The sequence below is a fragment of the Anser brachyrhynchus genome (genome assembly GCF_964034855.1).
Source record: "Anser brachyrhynchus genome assembly, chromosome: 2".
Lineage (NCBI taxonomy): Eukaryota > Metazoa > Chordata > Aves > Anseriformes > Anatidae > Anser > Anser brachyrhynchus.
The window spans coordinates 109,857,835-109,885,717 of record NC_137695.1 but is presented as its reverse complement, the minus strand read 5'-3'; the positions used below and the strand labels follow the sequence as shown (position 1 = coordinate 109,885,717).

Below are 27,883 nucleotides of genomic sequence, written 5' to 3'. Positions count from 1 at the left end.
AAAGCCAGTGTTCCATACTCAAAAGCAGTTTGGACCCCTGAAATAAGTTACATCTTTGTTGGGAGAGAGACGCAGACTCAGGAGGTGACTTTTGGAGATATTTTGCTCTTGGGCTGAGCATAGTTCCTCTTACTATGCTGAGAAAAGTTAGCTGAAGAGTAACTTCCGTGCCAATGCTCACAACGTTCTCAGACCGTGAGCTCCTCAGTGAGGTGACTGGTCTCACTCCGTGTACAGTGTCTAACAGGGAAGGGGGGGGGCTTTAGAAGATGCGATGTCTTATGGCATTTCCATAATACAAGTAATAAGCACTTTCTCAGTAGAGGTGATAAATGCTATGTTTGAACAGCTTCCACTTCTAATTCATCAGAACAACATTTCCTCTTATGTCTCTGCAAGGGCTGATTTAACAGCTTTCTGTTAGCACTAGTCTAGATAACAAGTGGCAAACAAAATACTCCAAGGCTGCCTCTTTTCTTATCCCGCAGCCTAATGACAAAAGGAGACGATGATTGTACCTTATTTGCTAACTATATACAGTGCTTTATCTTGCATTTTGGCTTACAGTGTCTTCAATTTGCTTATCATCATTCTGTGACACTGCTTGCACAGCTCCTCCACGCAGTTCTTGGCTGCGGTACCTGGGCACGTATCATAAAAGAGCAAATGCATGCGTTGACACCCGTTGATCACCGATGTTAAGAGGGAAGATGTTCCTTTTGCCAGCCAGTGGCACACCAGATCTCCAAGCCACTAAGGAGGTGCTATTATACATCATCTGGGCACCCTGTGGTCTGCATGGGTCTGGCCACAGCCTCCAGGGAGCCGGGTGAGAGAGCCAGCTTCCAGTCTTGGTAGCTACGTACTTTAGCAGCAGTAAGGCTTCCACACTTGTGTGCTATGGAATTAAAAAAAATGGGAAAATGGGAAAATCCCCTTATAAAGTTCCAGAAGGATTTTGTTTCCTTGTGGAAGTGCTGGGGTTTCTGCTGACCCTTCCAGGCATGCAAGAGCAAGTAATCTAGCCATTAACATCAGCAGTCCTGCCCAGCCCACCGGTCTGTGCTCTGATATTATCTGAAGCTCTAATCCCTTAGAAACCTCATGTTGTATTCAGATGTCAGAAACTGTGGCTTAAACGAGCTCATCTCATGCAGCTTTTTTATATCTTGCTACTGCATGTGCAAAAGTAGCCCGTTTTATGGTGGGGTCTTGCTTGAACGGCCAGAACCAACGCGTGCCGGCAGCTGGAGGTGACTTGGTTTAAATGTGTCAGCAGGCTACGACCTTCTACGCAGAGGGAGAGGAAACAACGTCTGAAGCAATTCCTAGAGCAGCACAAATTAGTTTGCCACTAAGAGCCCTCAGAGAGGTTGCCAGAAAGCCTGACGCTTAACCCAAGTAATTACAGCTGCAGGTGTCTATGTAAGCGTGAATCACATAGGTGAAAGCAGTGCTGAAATGTCAGCAAGCATGGTTTTAGATGCCTAGGAACTGAGTCCAACTACACTTTATTGACCGTAATGCCATGACATCCTTAAACCTTGCATCAACCGCTAGCCGGAGTACAGCGTGCTATTACCCTTTATGATACCTGGGATGGGCAGAAACTGTATTGGCCATATCCTAGTCTATGTCCATTTAGGTAAATGCAGGACTCACAGAAGTTGGACAGGAGGCTAAGATTCACGGCCGTGGAAGAGAAGACGTAAAGCAGGCCAGTAGGACAATATATGTATGCCTGGCTCTGTAACTTGGAAGTTCCTGAAGAAATTGACACTGGCCTTCCTCAGTGTGAGGTCCAAGACAATTTGTGCATTTTCTTCAAAGCAAAGACTCCCTTAGAACAACCTAGGTCTGCCTTCTCTCCTGTGAATTATCCTTGTAAAAGTGGGTTTGGAATTTTTTTTCTCTTTTCATCTCCTGTTCTACTTTATATATACTGATTATTGGCATTTTTTCTTGTCAATTCGAGTAAGAGGTTTCCCTTCCTAGCATGATGACTGACATCAGTTTCATTTTTACATACAAAATCCTATATTTTTATCGGATATAGCACTAGTGAATTTCAGACCCAAGCTGGATGATGCTATTTCATTTACCACATTAATCCATGATGGCAACTCCTAAAAGAGGGTCTGATTTATTACGGATTACTGCAATTTAAATACGTCCTACTTCAAAGAATAAATTGTTCTCATTTGTGAGGGTCTGGCGTATGAATAGATGTTATGACTCTGTGGACAGAGAATGACATACATGGAAAGAAACTCTTAACAGCTCTTAACAGTTCCTCTTCGTAAGGATAAACTGGTTATCCAGAGGTCACTGCAAACAAGCCCCAGTTAAATGGGACAACTTAGGTGGACAGGAATGCAAAATTTGATGTGTTGATACCAAATTATCCCAGGTATAAAGAACTACTTTTTTCTTTCTTTCTCTCTCTCTCTCTTTTTTTTTTTTTTTTTTTTAACATAAGGCAACTGTTCTATCTGGAGTTAGTGGAAAGGTGGAGTTAAGGTTGTGGTTTCCTGATTTGCTTTTGATTACTTTGGATACCATGTTCTGAAAGATTAGTTTGGATACCATGTTCTGCAAGGACATAGGGAAAGGAAAGAGGCTGTTGACAATCTCCACTTCCACTTAGGTCTACAATTCTAGACAGTGAATTACTCTAGGTTTTGAGAACACACAGGCAAAGGGGGCTTGACTGAAAGTTGCTCGTTCCTGCCTCTTGTCTACTCTCTCCTTCACTATACCTCCAGTGGAGCGTGAGTGCAACCTCCACCACAGGTTCATGTGAGAGCTGACGAGGCTGAGGCGTGGTGCAGGCAAGGGAAGGATTCCTTCACCACAAAACTCAGGAAGCAACTGCAGATCAAAAATTCCCCCAGCTGAGGAAAGGTTACAGGGCAAATCTGGACCTGCCATTCCTGGTAGAGCAACTGAAATGTACAGGTATTATGCATTCCTTCTCTTGACCTCTTCAAACAGTCCTTAAATATTCAACAGGATAGCCAAAGCCCTGTACAGCAGGTATAGCCTAAGCCTACACGTGGAAGGAAAACTATGGAAGAGCTCCTCAGATTCCCAGAATGATCTCCAGTGCTAAAGCACCTGAAGCAATGTTTCAAGCTTTAAGCTCAACTTAGAGGACTAGCATTTGTCAAGCCTAAGTAACTTGAAAAGGTGGTGGTAGCGGGGGACGAAGGGACACAACAAATCATTACCTCTGCTTCTGCTCAGGTTAGTGTCAAACCCAGCCTTCAGACAACAGCCTTGCCAATTTGCAGCCCCAAAAGTTAGTTATACCACAGCCCAAACATACCAACGTGCAGGGCCGCATGCCTTTAAATCGTGCTGCTGCTCCATGCGAGGATTTTCCCTGCCCTCAGCATCCCCGGCTGAGCGCCTCTCTGTTATAGGATTAATTTGAGACAGGGCGCCCTTCAGCGCACTCCCATTGTACAGGCCTACCACAAAGGAGAATTAGAGAGCAATGGTGGAGCACTGGGTGGAAGGGGAAGGGGGATGTACGAGTGGCTGCATGAGTGAAGTCACGCAGTCATGCTGTTCAGTTTTTTCAGATGTGGTGCTTAAGGTTTGTAACACTGGAGCAAGTTGTGGAGCAATGTCCATGTTTTTAGAGCTTGCTGTGGGAGAACTCATCTGTCCCCACTCCAGATCCTGGCAGAAGTAGCATGGGTATGGCAAGTCATGAAAGTAAACTAGTTCTGGCTCCAGATTTGTCATTCCATTGGTGGCAAGGCATCGATCCAGCATTTTATTCTCTGATGTACGTCTGTGTTATGCAACAGGCAGGCTTGTTCGCAGTTCTCCTCAAGTTCCTTGGAGTCAGTACTCTGAGCCTATGCCACAGCCCAGATACGTCTGTTTTCAGCTAACCCAGACAGCCCTCTGCGTATCTGCTGTGTCCCAAGACGCCCTGATACCAGCTTCGGTGCTGTGCACTAAGCATGTTCCTGTGCTGCTCTCCAAACCTGCCTCTTCTCAGCGTCCTAAGCCAATTTCAGTGATGTCTGTGCCGTATTCCAAGCCTTTCTCATCCCAGTTTATCTGTGCTCTGTGAATACACAAAATAACCAGATAATCTGCTCACAGTTCCTGATTCAGTCCAAGCAGTCAGAATACATGTAAGTGAAATACCTTTTGGTGCAAGCTGACGTGATCGCCGAGGAGAAAGAACTAAGACCAAACATTGCAGTGTGGTACAAAGTTTCTGGGCTACCATGGAAAAGAAGCCATGGTACAGAAAGGGAATCACTACAGACTATGGGAAGTAGATATGTTACCTTAACAAGAAAGAAAAGCAGATGCCTGCAGAACTAGCATATAAGCAATAATCAGTACACAAGGCAGTACCAAGTTCAAGAACATGCAAAAACTGTCAAGGGAAAGGAAAACATTAGTAAGACTCCGATTAGTTACCTACTGAGAAAGATGAATAAAAGTTAAAATTAGTTTCAAATGTATCTGGTGAAAAACCTAAAAAGGTTAAACAAAGGTGCTTTCATGATTTCTTTGCTGAAAAAGGAGCTTTTGAGATTGAACAGGAAGCAGTTGGAGTGTCAACATGAAAGGAACGATTGATCAGAGGCGAGTGCAGAGGGGCTCCTGCAAAAGAGCTAGCTCAGGAAATCTGTGTGATAGGCAACAATAATAATGACGAACAGCCCCAACTAAATGTTATAGGGGGGCTCTTACGTGATCAGAAGGCATAGGAAACTACTGGTGTGCGTCAGGAAGAGGCTAACTAGTAGTGTAAGTGGCTGGGGAGGGGCGGTGAAGAAAGGAGAGAATTTAGATTAACACAAGGATCAAAATTATTTGTATGTGGCTTAGGAAAAAGACCAAATGGGAAAGACAAACTGGAGAGATGAGAGTTACTGGTATTTAAAAGGCAACCGCGATTCTTAGTGTCTTCTGATAGCAGTGAATGACAGCAATTAGCGTGCTGCTGAGTGCGCTGCAGGATAGCATGGCATCAGTACATTTGACAGATGAGAAAAGCTATTGTTTTTGTCTTTTCTACTTGAGAATCCCAAATTACTTTTTATACAGCTACATCTTGAGGCCTGGAAAAAGTTCCAGGTCTTGAAAGGAGATACCAATGGGCCAAATGTAACTGTTCACGTTCATAACGGCTAGAGTGGAGAGGTTAGCAAGAGATGGAACAAAATAGTGAAGTCTGGCTAAATAGGAACAGTATGCTTAGAAGGGCACTAGCTGGTTATTTTCTGAGTGGTGAAACGATGGACAAAGTACCCACGCAGAACAAAGGAGCATCAAGCAGTGTAAGCCCAAGACCAGTCTGGGGAAAAAAGAAATCACAAGAATCATGCCCAGTGAGAGCAAGAACAGAACTAACTATACGGAGCATAATCCGAGTGAGACAAAAGAAACCACAAAGGAAAAGTCACATCAAAACACACGCCAGTTCTGCTGATTTGCTTCAGTGAAAAGTTTACTTAATATTTCACATGGAAATCCAGAATTTGCAGTTACTCCTCTCCTCTGTGGTGAGTTTTAAGAATGTAGCCCCAGAACTCCAACAGCCATTTTAAAACAAAAGTAGGAAACTTCCTGGAAACCAGAAGTCTTGCTGTCCATACAGCTAGCACAATCCATTCAGATGCGTGTACAACTGACATGCACAAAAAACAGCAGAACACCATCACTGAGTTAAAATTGTATTAAGTCTTCTGGTCCCCCAACCCCTTCTTCTGCCTAGAAAATAGGTGTATAAATAGTCTCCTCTTTTCTAATCAGCAGAGCGCTTCCTTCATCTGCTGCCCCCAGGGCAGATGATGGAGAACGGGAAAACTAAAAGCAAAAGGCAGGGGTGTGTGTATGTAGGGACTGTCAACCGAGGGGTGACACCAAATGAGGAAAAAGAGGCATGGATGGGAGGGCAGCCTGTGGAGCTCATGGGCTGGTCCACAGCAGTGGCTGCACAGGGACTGGTCCTGGAGAGGGAACAGCCACTAAGAAAGGCACGCGGGCTGTGGCCAGCACAGGAGGGCTGGGAACCAGCTGGAAAATGCAGCAACTGGTGTGAGAAAAGGTGACAGACTTACCGGCAGGGACTGCACTGTCCTATTTCTAACCTCCTCTCTCTTTGCCTTGAATTTTCAGAGCCAATTGTCATCCTTACCCATGCAGATTCTTTCTTAGCTTGGAAGTGACCCTACAGATTTCAATTCAGACGTTAACTGTACAGACAATGTGTTACACAGAGCCTTTAAGGGTAAACACAATGTGCAGAATGAATATTTGCTACACAGAATAGTTCCTTGTACATGCATTTTGTTGCCAAATGCTGTGTGGCAACATCACTGGGTGGGTGACTAAGACCAGGACCTTGGGCTGGTCTGGACTGTTTTGCTGTCCTTCATGGGCTTTCAGAGGCAGAAAAACCTATACCTCCAGTCAGGTCCTACAGCAGGTGGCTGCCTGAGGCTACTGAGTGAATGAACAGATCTGGGGAGAGGACAAACACTACTAGGAGGGCAGGTAATGCTCAAGGTGGCTGAGGGCCCAGATGACAAGTAGATCCAGTGGAGACACTGGGGTAGATAGAAATCCTCCCACTTTCACAAAATACATAAAGTCCACAACGTAGTAATACTGAGGTGGCACCCAGATCAGAATTAGGCACTGCCTAGGAGCATTCATTTGCAATGGACCTGACACAGCGGGACTTCAGCAGAACGGCTCTTCCTCCCCTATGGCTGTTCAAATATTGGACCTAATGGGGTCTGTTGGGTCCCTGCTCCCTTCCACATTCCAGACAAGAACGAGGACTAATCCTAAGAGATGAGAAGTTACGTGGGCAGCTACTGCTGCCCTTCAGAAAAAGGCAAAGAAGCTAAAAAGCCACACAGGGACTGAGATTAAAACTGAAGTTTCTGGCACCATGCCCTTTGGAGGTCATAGAGCTCTTTTTGATTAGAAAGAAAAACATTGGAATTACACAGAAATATTTCTGGCAAGAACAGTGAAAAGACATACTATGTGATGGATATGGTTTTGATTACACTTTGAAAGTTTGCCTGAATGTAGCAGTAGCAGCAAAATAGTTTGCAATTTAACCTATCCCCTTCCAAACTTAAAATAGGACTGTTCTGCTTAGCCACGTATTAAAATGACATTTCACTACTGGTTTAGTCATCTCCCAGTGCTTCTCTCTCTTTGCTTTTGACTTGCACATTAACATAATGATAGGTGCAAATAATCTTGATCAGTCACTCATGGCTCATCTCTTCCTGTCTATTCGAACTGTTTAGCCAGTATCTTTTCTCATTACAACCATCACTTTAACAGGAGAATTATATTTAATGTTGCAGAAGTCCTTTAATGATGACTGATGAATGTTAACAAGGAGAGGTTATTTTTGCAAGTAATCATTGCACAGCACTACTGCTACACTGAGTGCTCTGGTTAGAACGTGTGCTGAAGTTATTTACAGACCTCCATTTTAAACTCTAACTTCATGTACTCGAGACATCCCATTTGTCATCTAAATCCAAAGGAGAAATATCTTCCTTGTGTTTAAAAATTATTTATATCTCAGACTGGAAATAATTCATTGCTGTCAGTGTTCCTGCCATCCTTTAATCCATGGATACAGTGGAGGACATGCCAGAACAGACCCTTCCTTAGAACAGCACTGATTTTGGTGCAGACCTCTCAACATTAGAAAAAGGGCTGGCATAGTGGGATTCCAAATACTGGACCTGGCCTGTTCCTGAACTGACTGATTTGGTCAGGATATGAGCAGAGTTCTCTCATTTTATTCGCACATGTTGTGGTTTAACCCGGCCGGCAGCTAAACACCACACAGCCGTTCGCTCACCCTCCCCCCTCCCTCTCTGGGATGGGGGAGAGAAACGGGAAAGTGAAGCCTGTGAGTTGAGATAAAGACAGTTTATTAAGACAGGAAAATAATAATAACAACAATAATAATAATGATAGTATTACTACTAATAATGTGTATGAAACAAGTGATGCACAATGCAATTGCTCACCACCCGCTGACCGATGCCCAGCCTATTCCCGAGCAGCCGGCCCCCCCACCCCGGCCAGCCACCCCTATATATTGTTTAGCATGACGTCAGATGGTATGGAATACCCCTTTGGCCAGTTTGGGTCAGCTGTCCTGGGTCTGTCCCCTCCCAGCTCCTGCTGCACCCCCAGCCTGCTCGCTGGCAGGACAGAGCGAGAAGCCGAAAAGTCCTTGGCCTGGTGTAAACACTGCTCTGCAACAATTAAAACATCAGCATGTTATCAGCGCTCTTCTCATCCTAATCCAGAACATAGCACCCTACCAGCTACTAGGAGGAAAATTAACTCTGTCCTAACTGAAACCAGGACAGCACACTCACAGGGGAGTTTCCATGTTAGTCATATGGGCACCATGCAAAGCACAAGTCACCGTATCACTCCGACTTCTCACTCTTCAGTACAAGGTCTCATCTAGTATGCATCTGGCCAATCTCACTGGAGTCCTGTTTCATGGTGTTGCCAAAATCTCTGCTTTCAATTTAAGTCATGACTACGGCACTAGCACAATTGAACAATTCGGCTAACTGGATATCCTGATGAAATTATTAACACGATCTTAAAGCTACGAGCACATAGTTTCATTTCCAAATCAGAGAAAATAATATACAAGGTAGATGTTAATGCTGCTGGAAGCATTGTTCAGCAAAGGCCACAGAACTGAACACAATTTGCTTCTTTCCAAAGACATCTAGTTTAACAACTTAGAGTACCAAGGTAATCTTTAATGCATTAAGCATTCCCAGGCAGAACTTCTTTTAATATGTCATACTGCCATTCTCCTAAACTAGTATTCCACCCCTATGTAAACACTTCTTCCACAACCTTTACTTAAAAGTTCTCCATCAAAATTGTGTTGTTGGTGGGCAGCTAATTATCTTTTTAATCAGGTTGGGGTTCCTTAATAAAAAATAAGTTCTTCACATAGAACTGGAAACTAAAACAGACACATAGATCTGGTACCCACACGGGCAGTGTGTTTTCTGAGTGCCATTTTCTGGCTGGAAAATGCCCCGCACCCATTATGTCAGGACATACCAAATTAGAAAGGGTACCCTGTGAGGAAACTGAGCTCTCTCCCTTGGTGCTGCTTGGTGCTGCTTGGTCCTGTTGGCCTGGCCCTCACAGTGCCCAAACCACCGTCCCTTCTGTAGTCAGGTGAAATACTGTGGTCACAAACTTCACCCCCCACCCTGAAGGCTGCTGCCCCCGGTAATAGGGAAGACCCAAGTACAAAGCAGGAAACTGAAGGCAACTGAGTTCTTGAATCTGCCCCAGTGCCGTGGTACTGGGCTCATAACACAAACTGGACTGCTGACAAGGTGGCTTTCACTGGTGGTGCTGGGTCACGTCTTGAGTGGGTGCTGCTGGATTTGTTGCCTTGGTTGCTCTGGTAAAACATCCTACATCACTACTGCATGCAAAGCATCCCAACCAGGGGAGGTGAGACCTTTCACACTCACCAGACCAAATGCTGAACGTAGGAGCAGATACGGCACCATGCCTGTAACACCTGTCTTGTTCACGTGAAGTTAGCAGCTCAGGTCCCTGTTATTCTCTCTTCCCTCTGGGAAACGGAGAAAGTGTGATACAGACATGACCACTGCTTGCCCACAACACAAACCAAGGATGCTGTAGGGCCCTTCGAAGGTTTTGCTGAAAGCCGTGCCACCTTTGGGTAGTGACTGAAGAGATTGATGTACCTACCAGAGCAGCTTGGCTGGGCAGTCCCACTGCTCTAGAGTGCTGTCAATGGGAAGGTGTGAATGTAGGGACTGCTTGTGAGTCTTCAGATTAGAAACTGGGATAAATTAATATGTATAAACGGATCAAGGAGCAGCACGCAGTGCCTCCCCAGAAGACTGACTGAACTAATTTATTTTACATGTAATTATGTATCGCTGTCCTGTCCTACTCTGCTGTTGCTGAAGCAAAGCAAATACCTCAAACTCAGATCATTAAATCAAGCCTAAACATCAATCGTACTTATTTTCAGAATAACTGTTGGAAAAAAAAAAAAAAGACAAGTAGAAAAAGCAAGCAATATTTGTCAACATAAACTGAAGTAAGCACTGAAAAGAGAACTGTAGGAAAACGTACTTGCTATGGTTTAGGCCACATCCTGATTTCACATCCTGACTTAATTCAGCATAAATCTGAAACAATGCCAATAAACTCTCTTTGCATTTACCCCAGGTAACTGAGCAAAGACCTGGAATGTGCTGGTGTTCAATTAACAGTTAGGCTAACTAGCACAGATGGAAACATAATCCCGAAAACTGTTCTTCCTCTTTCTTCACGTCACATTGCATTTTTAACGTACACAGACGCTGAAACTATTGCAGAATTGAGCAGTTCCTTAGTTACAGGGACAGTTTTTAACAGGCACTAATGCTTTGAATTCAGATGGGCTAGGTATTTAGTGGGAGACTGAATTTAAGCGGTTGGTTTTGCTATACAGAGCTCTGAGCCGCCCTGGGATCTATCAGGTTGTGCTACTCTTTGAAGTGAGCAGTCTGGCAGTTTTCTCCAAAAAGTGTGCTCAGTTTCCTACCGCCTACCAAGACTGAAATACACCATTTGCTTTACTGATCTTCTGTCCATGCTGCAAAGCCTATATATTTTCCAGCATCTATGAAAAAGCTCCCGAGAGAAAAAAAAAAGAAAAAACAAGACTGTTAAAGGCTTCTTTTTGGAGGGGAAAGGGTAGGTGGTGTTCCCTAAAGCATGTTGTGTGTTATGTCTTGAGTTGAAATGCAGTCAGTCTTTCTAGTCACATTTTCAAATTGGTCAAGCAGCATCTAGAAACAGGAGTGGTGGTTTTTTGTTCGTTTTTCAATGGCAATATTGGGACAGATATAAATTATTCCCTTCCTATATCAGTAAGTCCAGTAGCATATAAACAGAATAAAAGCTCCACCATCGACACTACTAGATGCCTGTAAGCACTATTGATTTCTGCAGAAGGCACTTTTTATCCCTGCAGGTAGCTCCACTTGCATGGCCGGGTGTCTGTCCTCAGACCCGTCCTGTATCACCTGACAGGTGCCTACATCACCCGATAGGCATGTCACTGACTGAAGCAGGTCCGTGAAATCTCAGGGCAGCGTTCTTCAACCAGGCTTGTCCTCTAGTGCTCACCAGGACAACCTGAGCCTGCAGGTCAGCTCTGGCCATCACTAAGGTATACGCAGTGCTCGCAAAAGCCAAAACAAGATGTTTTTCCTGTATGTTTAGCACTTATCTTCTCATATTAGCTTAGTGGTTAGAGTATTTACAGCTAACGCGGGAGATCTTGTTTCACGTCCTTAAGCTGGACATTAACCCAGGGATCTGTAATTCTGTGTCTACACCATAAAGCCATGGGTCGTTCTTGGGTAAGACTCTATCAGGGAAGCTGTTTAAATAGCTGTATATAGCTTTGTATAACTAACTACACATCCACTAAAGCAAAGATGAGAGCCACACTCGGTGATAACAGCTGAGTGAGAGAAGAAGCAATTCTCTCTCTCTGACTCTACAAATATTTAGTTACAAGAGCCTGGAAAAGTTCTCTTACAGAGCAGCCTGGAATCCAGGAGCTGAAACATTCCCTTGGGATGTGTGTCACTTCATGACTAAGCAGCATATACTTGTTCTAGTTAATGACTTGCATAACCTTTGAATGACTTGCCAGATTTAAAGATCATGGTTTAAAAAAAAAAAAAAAAAAAAAAAAAAGGACAGTAAGTTTCCACTGTAGTAGAGAAATTGCTTCAGGAGAGAATGAAGACAGAGGGAGAAAGATCATAACGTGAGTCTTAGGGAGGACTTGAACAGTCCTTATGATACTGGAAACCACAGCTATTCTGGTTCATCCTCCTGTTTGCTCAGCCAGTGACTTGGAAGAACAATCCTCCTACAAGAGGATTTAAATGCAAAAGCAACAGAGCAAGGCTGTCTGCCTGCACATAAGTGTAGTTACCTGATGGTCTGAATTGAATCTGGAATTCCTTAGAATGTCACAGATTTATGCAAGTTCAACCAAGGAAATCAGTAAAATGGTCTGAAAACATGTAAGTTTCTAAGAATGACCTTATTTTCCTTTCCTCTTGCCTGCTGTGTTGGCTATAAACTCAGGAAACAGTGTATTCTTCCTCTAGAAAATATCAAAATCAATTTATCCTAGTTCTGGTCCTAAATCATGGCCATCATATTCATAATATGAATTATGAATATATCATATTCATAGTATCAATTCTAGGTCTCAGATCACGGAGAAAATGAGATACTGCACAACAACAGGGTTGACCCAGACCTCTGGATTGCTGATTTTTATCAATTGACCTATGGGTGAGAATTGATCACACGATATCAGAAATGGTACTAAACACATAATGTAAATAGCTTTCTGAGAACAAACAGATGGAGATACAAGCAAAAAAAAAAAGTGGAAGAGTAATTCAGTTCAGCTGTATATTAATGTGGTTGTAAGGGATAAACCATTCCAGCAATGTTCCATAGAACAGATTCTTCTTCTTCTTTTTTTTTTTTTTTTTTTTTTTTTGAGGGTTATGAACTTTAGAGACTACTCGGGTTACTGAAGGTGCTGAGGACACATCCATGGCCCACTTTGTCCTCTCAGGAGAAGATCTGACATCAATCAGCATCCCTCTGCCTCTCCTTCCATGCGGGGCAGCAGCATATACATGGGCCAGGCTGGAGCTGGTATACACTCTCTCCTGTTTCCCAGCTGGTATGAATGAAGGAACAGGACGTGGTGACAGCGTATCATGGCATGCATTCATTTGTTAAAGTAAATTCAGCCCAAGTTTTCCCTCCACAGAGTCAGCGTTAGGGATTAAGCCAAGGGCTGGCTGCCCCCTCAGACAAATGCCATTTACAAAGCTAGACTTTGTACTTCAGCAAATGCGGGGATGACCAGCACTAAGAACTCAGGCCATTAGTTCCAAAATACTTTTTAAATTGCATAATCACTCTTTCTAAGGAGGTAACTAGATCTAACCCAAACCCTCCCCATTTAATCTGCTGTTTTGAAAACAAACAATACTGGCACCAAACACGAAACACTGCAGATACAGGTTTTAACTACTCTACCAGGGCAGTTCCACCTCAGGATCTTGACGCATGACTGAATTATGACAACTCAGAGGGTCCTACAAGAACACAGTATGTGGTTGCTTTTAGCACATCACTAAGAGGAGACAGAATGATTTAGTTAAACCTTTGCCCTGGAGGTTCCCACTAATACATTTTACCTTGGGTTTCCTATAACCTAGCAGCACATACACAGGGGCAGTTACCACTGCACGGCTGGCAAACAATAACTCTCTGAGCAAAGTGATTCAAGTGTCTCAGAGCATTTAAGTAAAGGCCTTTACTGAGATCTCCAAACTTCCAGTCTTTTATGCAGGACACTTTACAGAAATGCTAACAATTATTTTCAGTAAAGATTTTCTCTTTTTATCCTCTTTAACTGAGCTTTGACAACTAATTATCTTACCAGGAGCTACTGAAAGAGCTGTGTTATAGTTAAGCTCCAGAAGTACTTCAGCGCTAGCGCTGAGATGTGAAGCTACACAGAGCAAGGGAAGACTACAATCAATGTCAAGGACTCTCATAGTTACAAAAAAAAGTAAAAAATACAAGAACCTAATTTCCTCTGCCTCAGGGAATAAACATCGTAAGTAATAATTTCATTGATATCAGAGGTAAACTCATGATAAAACACAATCAGAATAGGAAGAGGTCCAAGGCATTCTCAGTGCTACACGGAATACACGTCACCTCCTGGTAAGGCACTAAGAAAGAACACATAATAATGGCTAAATATAGGCTCTGTAACATACTAATCCAACTCCCCCATAAAGCATCTCCATCTCCTCTTCTTAAATGGGGATCATAACTTGCCCACAATACCACAGCGAATGAGGATGTGTAAAGAACCACAGGATCACATTTTTCCCATTCCACGAATGCTACCAGACTAGAAGTGCCCAAAAGCTGCCATGGAAGACAATAGCAGCCTTTTTCTGCAACTTTTGCTCTTCTGGACATCAAGATTATTCATGGCATGAAAAGCTGCAGGATCAAAGATGGCTCCAACCTCTCACGGAGAACTAAGGCTCAGCCTCTGGGCCTGGGATAACAGCTAGCCTTAACGAAGGCTCAGCTGAGTCCAAAGCCAACTATCTTTAAACTGACCTGGTTATCTTTCAACTGACCTGGTTATTGAATCTAGCTCTGGATCAGCACTGCTCTCCGCCAGGCTCAGACTCCTTGTGCAAATCCTCCCCTGAGTCAGTGCTTCATGACCCAGCTATCACAGAGCTTTGAAGTGCTGCCTTACATATCCAAGGCTCTCCTTTCCCTTTTAGTAATCTACTTACATGTTCTGAGAACTCCTCCTCGGTGTTGTAATTCTAGTTTGACACACCTCCAGGCACACCAAAAAAAAAAAAAAAAAAAAAAAAGAGCCCAACCCGAAACACATGGTACTCAGGCTTAGCAAAGGAATTTCTCAACCAGTCGCTGCAGAGTCACAGGCTTCTGTAAAGCAACACCAGGACTGGGACTTCCTCACTCCACGGACTTGGCGTTGCCTCCACATCAGCCTAAGTTTTGTCAGCGTTTCAAGCTAGTCAAAGCTTTTCCTTTTTCCCCTCTCACGAAGCACTCCTGTTTACAGAGAACCATGCTCAACCTCCTATGTGTCTATTCAGCCCCACAGGCTCTCCCCTCCTCTTGTCCTACTGAGAGGCAGCAGGTCGATCTGCCAAGCTTGTTCCCTTGTGTAAAAGCAAAGTGAAAGAAATGAAAACTAAAAAAAAAAAATAAAAATCCAAAGTCCTCCACTCCAAGGGCCTCATCCAAGAATTTCATGTTCAAGCCAAAAACTGTCCTACAGTGGCTGTTCTGTGAGGTGCCTCAACGCTTCTTCTGGGAAGACAGCTCATAACTCAGAATGGATGTCCTAATGCAGTCTCCATTATGGGGAGTGCAAAAGCCTCAAGCGGAATGATGACAGACATCTGCTAGACATGGGGATGCAGAAAATGTAAATCTTTACATAGATTATAAAGATAGTATTATAAAGTATCTATGACACTTTTACCCCGGTGCATATGACTGTACGTGGAGACACAGGTGTATTACACTGATTATACTCCCCAGGGGCAAAAAGGAAATTACAATACGTAAGTTTGTATCTCCCATAATCACGACTGAAAAAGTGCTAATTAATGAATTGTTCTCAGTGGACAGACAGCTTTCAGGGGCCCTGTTTTCATGGTTCATAAATCAGATTTTATTAGAAAACAAACTGACCAGTGATAGCTGCAGCAAAATTCGAGAGCTTTTTTTCCTATCTAAGATACATTCTTGCAAAGTCTGTGCAATGCCTGATGCACGCCTCTTATTTCTTCATCACAAATAAATCATTCAATGCCTCTAATAATTTTGGTACAGACCGTCACGAACCGAATTAAAGTTGAACAGAAACATAAGCTTTCAGTATCTAAAGGACAAACTGAAGTTATCATGTCAGACGCTTTAGAAGATGAATGTACAATTTGACCTGAACCAAACTTCAAAGTCAATGAAGGCCAAGTACAGATAAAAAGAAAAATGAGAAAGATTTCAGCAATTACTTCACACTGAAATTTCAGTAGTAGAGAAACATATACTTAGGTTAGAAATAGCTTCTATGACTGATAAATAACCTGATACTTTAAAAAAGCAAAATATAATATTATTTTACATAATTTGTTCTGTTCATGTTACAGCATAAATAGCAGTGTTGGCAATTTCATATAATTCAGATGTTCTCCGAATGAATAATAGCAAGGGGGAAAATGAAAGTAAGGGGGGTAGGGAGGGTTCTCCTTCCACCCTACCACTAACCTAGAGACCTACTGAGCAATTTAAAAAGGGGCAGGGAGGGAGGCAAATAATTTCTTTCCCAAATAAGCTATATTCCATAGAATTCTCTGCAATTATCTTTATGGTCTCACTTATATCCATCTCTACAAAATTGTACTACTTCAAAATAGTGTAATATTTCCTAACAGAATTGCCCAAGTTCCTCATGGAATACTAGAGAATTCTGAGGTCTCCCAAGATTATCACTCACTCTAACAGCTACAAGAGCCTGGAAAATACAGCTAAAGATATAAGTAGCACACGGGGATCCTTGCCAAAGCTCCCTGTCAGCTTATCCTCCCACTCCTTTCTCCTGCTGCAATGAAGCACGGCACGGAAGAGAGACATGCGGTGAGTGGCACATCTTTGCATCTGCACTGCGTTTTCAGATGATCATTCTACAATCAGTTTAAAATGGCTTTTAGGTTAGATGCTGGCAGCAGCATGGTCAAAACATCTGATTCGGTGGTTCTGGCCCAACAAAAGGCTCTACCAGCAAGAGCTGCCCCAGTATTCCTTGCCACGTTCAAGAGAAAATTAACGAGTAAATCTTTTGGCAGATTACTAATGACAAAGAGGTATTTCCAGCTAATCATTATTTTATATGAAATGAGCTCATGATCTCAGGATGGTTCTGGCTGTAAGGTGGCATTACATCATTCACCCTCGCTGTTGACACTGGGGCTTTTGGCACACATTTGACAGACAACACCTGCCTTGCTAGAATTCAGATATGTAATTCATTACTAGTCCAGCTCTCCTGATATGCTAATCAGGGAAGCCGCAGCTCAGATAAGGATAGGTTTGCTTTGTGTTTTGTTTTGGCTAGGACATCCGTATCTGACTCACAGGAGGACTAGATAGCACAATCATAAAGAAGTTCCCATCTTGTCCCAGCAGCAGCTTCTATGCTCACTACCACCTGCAAAACCATTCCACTGAACCCCACTTTAGCCACTTCATTGAAGGTACACCGGCAGAGATCACTGACTGACAACAGGTAGTGAATTTAGAAACACAGCATGCCCACATTATCTGAGCATTCACAGTAAACCCTTCCCCATACTCATTTCCTAGGGCAAGTAAAACCTGGGCCTACTCTTTGCAGCATCCAGATACATTTGGGCCTCTAAAAAAAAATTCTTTTCAGGCAAAGACTCAATTCTCCTAGTCTAACAAGAGCTATACACATATTTAAGGTGTATTTCAAGTGTTTTGCAAATCAGATCTGAGGTCGGCACACTAGTGGTTCTGTTGTGTCTTCGTGGCTGGACGTAATCTCTTCCAGGCTCTAGTTGCTGTGATCACTGGTATTGGCAGAACAGGAGCACCCACCCTATAAGCTCTGATAGCCACGCAGGTATGAGTTAGCAAACAGGGACCTGTTCTGTTCTCAAAGTATGTGGAAATCATGACATCAGCGAATTAATTAAGGACATCTGAAATAGCCCTCTTGGGTTCTGTGAAGCAACGTGAGAAGCTGAATGTCCTAACCACCTCCTGTTAATTTTAAAATAGATCAAAATTATCTCCTTGGCACTCTCAAGAGAAGGGGGATTTCCTCCATTCTCAGCACCAAAGCAAGAAGCAACACCACACAGCTCTAGGAGCTCCTGGACTGCCAGCACCAGAGGTTAATAAATAATTTCTGACTTGGATATTACAATGAGGTTTAATATGTTTCATAACCGTATCCTCTTTGATCTGCAAGTCTTTACGTAGCTGATTCTGTGCTTTGAATTTACAGGAACAGCCGTTGCTTCAACTAGTTTAAGAGAACTGATTTCCATTACTGCTTACTCAAAATTAAAAAGAAATATTTCCAACAGCATAGTTGAAGTCATCATTGTACTACTACCAGCAATTGAAATAAAAGCCTTGTCACCAGTTACCCATCGTTTAAATTTCACTGTTGATCTACTGTAATCAAAAAGAGGAGGAAAACAATTGAAAGTATTATTGACTTCTTGGTGCTAGAACCTAGAAATTGAATTCTGGTAAGACAAGTTCCTGTTTAATAACTTTGCACAAAACTAACTTCACCAAGGCAAACTTTTTTATTTATTTATTTATTTTGTGGAGAGAAGTCAAGTAGACCTCAGATTTGGTGTTAGTAAGTCACTCATCATCTGTGCAATCACTGTGGTTATGCTCATGTGCTCATAACCGTAAGCAGCACAACTTTGGCTTTACAAACACAAACAGCACATCAAATCTTTAAAAAGCCCACATAATTCCACAGGGAATGAAATGCTTTCCATGTTAATCTGCATATTTGTGTCTCACGATTGTATCATCCCATTTCAACTGAGACACAAACTGATCACCGTTTCTCTTGTGCTTAGGGCTTTCAGAATTCCCCCTTATGGGTTTGTTATTAAGAACATACCTGAACCTCTGTCAAAGCCTTTCCTTCCTGCAGGGATATTCATGCCTCTACCTAATCGTTCTGATTAAGAAGAATAAGCCTTTTCCATTCTGCAAAATGCATCTGAAACTGGCCCACAGCTTTTCAAGTTATGGATGTACCCTGCAGACCAGCAAACAAGGGCAACACAGTTGTGAACTCCTTTCCATAGGAACCCACAGTAAACTCCCTCATGGGGTTCTACTACAATATTAATGACTGTAGCATTTCAAAGCTTATTTGGTGCCACAGCACCTGACTGCACCGATCCCCACCCTGACCCTCTCAAGCCTTTGACCTATTTTCTGAGTTTAGGAGTACAGCTTCCCCCAGACAGAGCACGCTAAGATTTTGGTTTCATCCCTGTTCAGCATAACCTCCATGGAGCTCATGATTCCTGCTGCTTTATTGGCTTTGACCAGCAGTACGTGATACTACAGAACAGATACCAGCCAACCCAGGAGTACCTCAGACTGATCTGGTCTGCGAGGACCCGTTTCCCCTCATCCCTCTGCCCCACTTTCATTGAAATCCCTGAGTTCCAGCAACATCAGATGATGTTTCAAAGCAGCATTAGGCACGCTGAAGGCCCATCCAGACAACAAAAAAAAAGCAGTCATGATTTACAGTGCATCAGGCAGTGACTCGTATAACTGCCTCCCCTGGGAGCTCTTTTGAAGTGTACATGAGTCAACAGACTGACAGCACAGCACCATGTGCCATCACCAGGCATTCATGGGCAGCCTCACTGTTTCTTCTGCAGCACGTCTCATTCTCCTGTCTCCAGTATATCTCTTTTATGTCTCCCTCTGGCTCTGTCAAAGCAAGTTACACTTTATTAATTTGCTGATCGGGTCCATTCATACTGCAGAAATTAAATTAATGAAAGGCACAGCCTCTTTGAACGCTAGCAGAACCAGCATTTAGAGCACCCTGCCTCGCTGAAGTGCATGGAAGTTTTCCCGTAAGTCTGAACTAGGCCAAAGTCTCACTTCCAAACTCTGAATGCACCCAGACACTTAAAGTGAGGATGTTTGAGTAACGTTGAGCCCCCCACTCAAAGAAGCTTACTTGTCTATGCAGTCCACAGTCCAAGTGGCCTCCTGTTTATCTCCACCAGCGCCTGCAGCCTTTCTGCCACTTCGAGCTACTCCTGACACTGGGCCACTAACATTTCTGACAGGGACACTGTATTTCTGAAACAGCACTTAAACTATTTTGTCATTTCAGGGCATTGCTGAAAACAATCATCAGCATGACTCTGTCTTAGCAGTTGTGGTGCATAACATTTATGTGGATACGAAGGTCTGAAGTCAGCTTTGAGAGTGAAAAGTAGCATGGCTATATTAGTGTGGTGTTTCATCAAAACTAAGCACCTTGCACCTCAGTTAATTAATGAAGCAGGAATGCCCCAATGACGAGATCATATTGCTGCTGCTGCTCAAAGTTAATTTAGCATGACAGGTGTCATTTGTGGAGGACATAAATTCTGGACAATCTACAAAGAACTTCTACAGAGGTGTCTCATTTCATTCACTAAGTATTCAAAAAAACAACATCATTACCAAATGTGCAAAGCAGCACCTTCCATCTACACGTGTATGATTATTCCTGTGGTAGTAAGACAACAATGAACAATGACAAAATGTCATTGTCGAGAATCAGAGATATAACTAATAGCACCGTGTGCATATTTGCATGCACAGAGATATACCGATGTATGCATGCAGTGCTAGAAGTTCACTGCTTTGTGCTTTCTTCTGAGACTTAAACCAACTGTGAAGGTCAGGACAGGTTACTATGTTTGCATACGTGTTCTTAAGCACACACATGAGCATGTATTTACAATACAACTAACTGCAGTATTTGCAACACAAATGAAGCTTTTTCTTTCTGCCTACCTCTTACAATTTGTTTGCATGTAATCCTATATAACCAATGTAATCAAATAATTCATATAAACAATAAACCTAAACCATGGTCTAATTCCCTAGTATCACTGGGACACACTGGTTTATACATAGATTATAGACTACGACAAGTCAGAAACTATTTCTAACTAACATTTTACCTGATGACATGCTGAGCTCTTAAAATATTCTGCATGGAGAATACATACATACAGGTCATATCCACACATGTAAAACAGAACAGCAGTTTAAAGCACTCTGTGTACTAACATGAGGCAACAAAATAGATTAGATAAATACATTTTGTGTAATTACTCATTTTTTTTTCTTTTAAATTGGTAGGATCTATCCAAGAAATCAAATTTTGTTTTATGAGCAATATTGCATGCTTTTGTATTGAGACTACAGGTACATTTACCGTACTGCTAGGAAATAAGGCAAGAAACAGCACAGAACTGTAAGAAACCAGTAGTTTTCTCTCAGTGTTTTATCTCTATAGCATTGAGCAATCTTTAACAATCATTTAACAATCTTTAAACTTCTGCATTCAACAAAATACCGAATAATGCAACACTATTTAACCCCCTTATTCAGAGTGAATAATAATTGTCAGATTTTTAACGTCATACAATGTAAAGCTATTCTACTTCTAAGTATTTTGAGAAATGTTTTGAAGGATGACAATAACGCCAGATTCATTAATAAGCAACGAGTGATGTCTTTTATGCAATCCTTATCTCCACCTCTCTCAAACATGCGATTCAATGTATGTGTTAAAGAACCAGACAAAAGCTCGGTTTAAGGGGGATGCCTAAGGAAGAAAAAAGAGGGATACATTCATTTCAGCGGTTTCAGACCTCTGTTAACTCAAACACAGACTGAAAGCCTACACCTTGTGTAAATTCCCCGCTCCTCCTCTCCACATTTGCCAAACTCTCAGTGAGGGTGAGTACTTACAGCCACTTAGGCCTTAGGTTTCAAGCCAGTGCCAGTGCCGTACATCACCTATGCTGTAGCGTCTACTCAGTTAGCAGTGGTAACTAGGAGGCTCTTTATTCTAGAACAAGAAGTATGACTCAACAGGAGCAGCCCTGGCTCCAGAACACTCCTGCTAACCGCAGGACCTAATCATGCATGGCTGGGCACTTGTGTATTGCAGCATGAGGTAGGCATGTTAGCGGTGAATAGGCAGAGACAGGTTAACCATTTCACAGACTCTGGTGCTTTGTGTTCACTAGAATTAGCTGCAGGTGTACGCGATCTAGTATTAAAATCACCAGCAGTTTCTTCCCACAGAAATGAGTGGGAACACACCGCTAACGTGCATTTGTTCAATACTAATTAGCTTTCAGCTGTCAAAAATAAAAGCGGGATTTTTGTAGCTTTCAACGTTTTGATTTAACGTTTAAGGCTAAAAGGTTCTGCCTTCAAAGAAGTTACTTGGCCAATTAAAATATTTCAACTAACATGATTTTTAAACAGAAACGCTACCCAGACGTGCAGCTTGCTTGGATTTAGTGTCTTCAGGCACACTTGATTGAAACAGCTAGGTGTCAATTATCTGCCTTAACTGCACACAGGTAAGATAGTCAATTAGCACCCTGAAAAGCTGTAAACAGCATAAAAAGTTACTCAAGCTGTGGCCTTCTGCTACACTTTTCAGGACAAACCAGTTAATCAAACAGCTCCACACCTGAGGCTTGCTTATCTCTGAACAGATGAAGTTGGACCCTCAGCCATTTGAGCATCCCACACAAGACCGTTAGCATCCAGGTGATTCGAGTCCAGCTCCTAAGGAGATTAACGACCTTACTTAGACTTGCGAGGTTCTGTCTGACCTCATAAGGGGTGGAGAGGTGGGGTAGGTATAAGAGAGCCTCAATATTCCCTGGTATTGGGATGTGTAGCTATTACTATGCCTCTTAACTGCAAGGATGGAGGGAAGATGCAAATTTCAGGGGTTTAACACTTATCTGATCAACCTATTTTAGCAGCCGTGTAAAGTCTTGTATTTGCTGAATAAGGGTAGTTTGTTCACCTAGCTTCACTTCTTACTTAGAAGGTCTTCTTAACGAGACATGAAGTCTGCACACCACTGATCTAGTTTTCAATCCAAGTGTGCTTACAGTTAGGCTGTTAATACACTCACTTCATACTGGGGATCCAAACTCCACTGCTTGTATGTTCAGTGTCTCCTAACCCATCGGCACAACTTCCCCAAGTTCCCAGGACGCTCTGGAAAAACAGCGTGGTTCTGCCAGCTGCAGGACAAAGAACAATTAGCTATGGCTCTTAGCACCTAGCTAATTATACAGGCCACAGAGCACCCATGAAGTGCTGAAAATGTACTCCAGTGTGATTTCTTGCGTTTGACCGTGTCCCCAAAGAAGATCGAAATCATGAAGACCATCACAAAAATATTTATGTGGCTTGAGCAGTTACTCTTAAGAGCTACTCACCTGAGGTTTCTCACACTATTTAAAGTTAAGTGTTGTCACAGGTCCTATACTGTCCCCAGAAGAGATACATAGATTGGGGTCATTGTGTTTTGAGATCCATGTGGCCTCAGCTGCATTTTTGACATTGTGAAAGATCACTTGCTGACAGGTTGCCCGGGACCTCACACATCCAAAGTCTGTCCTAAGAAGTGCTGCACTGGCTGAACGTTTGTAGAAAGAGCATGCTACATAGAGACCCTGAAAGCCCCATTCAGACTGAGGAACATCATCCTTATTGAGTGTAGACAGCATATATACCTATTTCTCTGTCCTGCTCACTCCTCCTTTATCTGCAACCCTTCAGGATTTGCATTTTAAAATCAAGTACATAGACTGGGCTTATTCTCCACAGTACTGAAGTACTGAGGCTGAGCAACTAAGAGCCTCCACCCAAGCACTGTGATCCTCTCAAAGAAGAGGAGGAAAAAAAAAAGGCAAGCAACAAAGTCTTGGTCAAATTCATTTCCCTATTTCCTTAGACTGCAGCTCTTCCTCCCTTTCCTCAAATGGGCCACAGGCAGGTTTAGGGATCCTTCTTGGTGCACTAGATCATACCTGCAGACAGGCACAGTCCCAAGTCATCACAACGTGCAGTTGCCTTCAGAAGTCTAGGGCCTCGGGCTATGTCTAGGATTTTACAGAAAGGTAGCCAACACCCATTACCTATCACTTTAAAAACCTCACACGCCTTTTTCAGCAGTGAAAATGTAACCCCTTTCTTGAGTCATTAAGCCTCCTTTTCAGGGCTCCACCCAGGTGAAAATAGCAGCTTACTAATATCACCTGCAGAATAGAAGCACCAGTCCCTATTACTACAAACTTGTTCTTTAAGGCTGGGCCTCTCAAGAAGGCACTGAATTTTCTCAGTAGAGTACTTTGTACATAAATGCTCAGAAAATAAAATAATATTAATAGCTTGTTTAGATCTTCAACTGATGATGTTGTGCCATCATGCCGCAAATTTGACTGGTCACACTCAGAATTCTTCCTAATATCTATAATATTTAGCTGCAAACAGAATGTTCTTTTGATATGTGAAAATTATAGATGATAATAATATGACCGCTAAATGGTACAACAGTTAAGATTAATAAAATAATCACAGCAGGAAAAAAAAAGTGAACGCAATACCAACAGAGGTACAAAGCTGGTAACTTGGAATTTCCCAGGGCCTCCAGCATATATTCAGAGCAGGTACAGCATAAACAGCAGTGAAAACTTTTCCAAATTCAATATACAGTGTTTAACTGTGGCCTGTCATAAAATCTCACTATTTTTAAATTAATCTGCATCCTTTCAATCTTTGTTCAGCACAAGATAACATATGAATAGGTTTTTCTATACTATTATATCCAACAAATAATATCGACATTTATATTCTGCTAAACAGACATGGAAAATCTGAGGTCTCAGAAGGCATTTATTTTCTACACAAGTAAAATGACAAAAGACAGGGAATGGCAACTCTGCACCTTTAGCAAGAACTTCATTTTTTCCAAGTATTAAGCTGACTTCCAAGAGGTCTGTCTTCCGAGCCTTTTCTTCCCCGACACTCACCTTCACCTTCTATTGGTGTCACTTTGCTAGTTCCCAGACCATAACAAGTACTCCAAGTTAGATTTGTATTAAAAAGAAAACCAATCATGGTATTTATTATACCAAGTAATATTTAGTATAGTAATTCCTTCATTATGACCACATGTTTTGTGCTTCTGCAAGCACAACTTAACCTTGTCTGATAAGGACAGAGATAACTTTTTAAATAATGTTCCTGAAATATAGCAATTCTTTTAAAAACAATTTTATTTTTTTTAGTGTAGACACTAACCAAATACTTTGCTGACCCATTAAATTATTTTGTTTAGACTAGACTACACTAAACAGAAAGTGTGCAGAGAGAGGTAGTCAGGATTTTTTCATTTTAAATTAACATTTTGCCCCTGAGAAATATCAAGTATCAATTGCAGATATGTTTTAGGCTTTGTTTTCATTGCTTTATTAGGTGATTTTCATACAAAAAGAAACAGTCTGTAGATGAAAAAGCTTAAGAGGAGATAGACGTTCTGGTATCTTAAGTTCAGCTAGGAGAGCTGCACCTTGTTTGGGGTGCATCGCAGTAAGCCTACTGCTTTGTTCTTGATATGCACCAGTTTGTGGTAAAAGCAGGTTAGTTATCCCACAATTAGAAAAAAAATCCCCAAACCACATTTTTTTGGTCAGCCATACCCACTTTACTTGCTTTTCTTCTTCCAGATAAGCAAAAACTGATTACATAAATTGCAAAATTGCACCCAGTTTCAAATTTCAGGAAAGAAGGATCTGTTTTCTCCCATGCCCCAAGTTCTTGAACTAGACTGAGACTGTTAACGACCGTGTCATTTGTCATGCTGATTATGATATGCTCACTTGTGTGACACTAAAGATAAGAGCCAGAGCCCCGCCTCCTACCCCCCACCATAGACAAGAAGGTAAAGCAGGTACAAGATGCATCTGTGGTGGACAAAAATGCTCATTTCTGCATAAACTGTGGAATTACATGCTTGAGGTCCGTTCCTAGTCACGCTTTCGTTTTAAGTTAAAACCTGAAAGTGAACACTGTTACTCTAAGCAAGATTAAATCTATAATTCACTTTTAATTTTAATTTTACACAGTGGCCTGACTTCAAATTGTACACTTTCACATTAATGCAAGCTTCGTAAACCACTCCCCCGAGTATCTGTGCAGCTTTCAGTCTCGGAGCAGAAGTGATTATGCCATTTATGAAGTTTCTGCATTGCCTTATAGTCATAACATTACTGCATGTACTTAAGTTGCCTCTGTAGTAATCATGATAACACTCTATTTCCATATGCTTATATACTGAGGCACAGACATGGGGGAGGCCTATGTGGAAATAAAGGAGCAAGGGCTGGCACATGAAGAGTTGTAGGAGGCCCCAGAGAAAGACAGCACTAAAACCTGCTACAGGAGCAGCATTCCTCTTTACTGGTGTCTGAAAATCTCAGTGGCAAGCATGCATCACTGTCGCAGCTGATCTTCATCAGGAATGGTAACGACTACCTGTTACCTCAAGTCTGTACTGAAGCCCATGCTGAGAACCGAAAGGTTGCAGACCTGACGCCATACCAGACAGGAATCAGTGTGATTCCACATATGGGATTCCTGAGCTTTGCCTCCTGTTTGATCTTTGACAAGCAGAAAAGCGCACACATAAAAGAGCGTAAAGCACATCCAAGTTGCAGAGTCTATTACAGAGAAGTTCTGAAACGTTAGGATTGTGTTCACAACTTTGATTTACCCTTTTTCCCCCCTTTCACAACGGCGGCAAAGTGTGCTCTAATTATGGGAGCACAGCTGGCTGGCATAATTTTGATTTCCGAAGTTTTTGAAAAGGTTCCATGCAAGGAGCTACCAGACAAAGAACAAGCTAGGGGAAAAGGCAAACAATTGTCACGAATGAAAATCTGGTTAGAGCAAGAGAAACACAGTGCAAGGCTAAATGGCTTATTTTTATTATGACAAAAGGTTAACAGTAGGGTGCATCCAGGTCCTGTACTCTGTTTTAATATATTAACTCAGCCCAGTGAGAGAGAGAAAAAAAAAAACGGGACAGGTAAAGAAGAGTGAGGTGCTGAAGTCTGTAGCTATCAAAAATGTATCTGGGAAAAGGGAGACTTGCGAGTAACTTCAGTGTGACTCTCGTTGCATGAATGAATAATGCAATAAGAGAAGCTCAACACCAAGATGAATACAAAACCACATATAAGAGAAACTTCAAACAAGCTATATACTCTCCAAAGTTGTTAGAGCCCTCTGCTCAGTATGTAGCAGCAGCCAAAAATAAAGCCTAACATGCTGGATTCCACAAGAAATAGGTCAGGGAGTAATATCAAATACATATATATTGTAATCAGAGGCATAACCTCGCTTAGAATACTGCATGGAGCGTAAGTCACCTTTACTGAAAAATGGAATACTGTATGACCAAATAGACTTGGGAAAGAACCAAGACAACAATCAAAAGCTGGGAGCAATTCTCATAGGAAAAGAGACTGAGAAAACCGATTTATTTATTTTTTTTATCTTCGAAAGCAGACATGATGAAAGCACATAGAATAATGAATGGTATAGAGAAGGTAAAAACCAGGAACTTTCTTTTCCTTGTCTCAAAGCACAAGAGGATATTCAATGAAATAAACAGTTAAGAAGAAAAACAAAAGAAATGCCTTTTTATGTAATTCACAATTCAACATGGTACTCTGCCACTGTCTGCCATTACAACGTTTAAATACCATACAGATATTAAACATTTATACCAGAATAAAAACCATCCACCCATCTCAGTAACAAAATAAGTTATATTAAGCTATTGCTTCAGGGCTTGTATCTAACTATTAAAGAATAGGATGGGACATTTGTGGGAAAATATTACCTCATGTCTGCTTTCTGTGCCTCCTCCTTTTCCTCTAGACCATCTGAGACTAGTCAATGTCATGGATAAGTAAAGGTGAAGAATGGGTGTGACCCGTAACAAGAATCACTGTTTTTCCGTGCATAGGACAGATTTATCCACTGAAAGAACAGTTATTTGTTGCATCACTTTATTCTTGTTGCGAAAGGTGTAACTTGCTTAACTTACTGTGCACTACTTAATTCTGCACAAACTATAAAGTAGTATGTTTCCTCACAAACACTTCAGTGGCATCTCAGCGTTCCACAGAGATCAGCATCATGTTTATTGTCGTGATGTCCTATAAAGAGAGAGGATATAATACTGTCAAGTTTATGATTGGGAAACTGGAACAAACAGTCTAAGATAACAAATATCCACAAGCCTGTGACGCCTAAATATTGATTTTCCAGAGCACTCCCTGTAGGAGTTTTTATGTCCAAAGCATAGTCTTGGAGACTTCAGTGGTTGGTAGGCATATGCAGTCCCAGCATTGCAAAGCACAGCACTTGTAAATAAGACACGTATAATTAGTCACACAAGGTATCACATATGGCAGTGCAATGGGACAAAAGCAAGCACGCAGGACCACAGAACACTCACAAACCTGTGGTA

The 27,883-nt window shown here is 42.1% G+C and overlaps 1 long non-coding RNA gene across 8 annotated transcripts in view; it reads right to left on the bottom strand.

The window, feature by feature from the left end:
- Window positions 1–612: 612 nt before the first annotated feature.
- LOC308190487 overlaps window positions 613–27,883 on the bottom strand; it is a 29,836-nt gene continuing 2,565 nt past the window's right edge. The window contains exons 3-5 of one of the 8 annotated variants that reach the window (XR_013947237.1): window positions 21,277–27,569; window positions 9,546–9,649; window positions 613–8,279 (exon numbers count right to left, since the gene is read on the bottom strand). This is a non-coding gene — a long non-coding RNA (uncharacterized lncRNA). Of the gene's footprint in view, window positions 27,570–27,883 lie in introns of all 8 variants that reach the window. The other 7 variants (XR_013947238.1, XR_013947233.1, XR_013947234.1 and 4 more) reach the window with 7 other exon arrangements.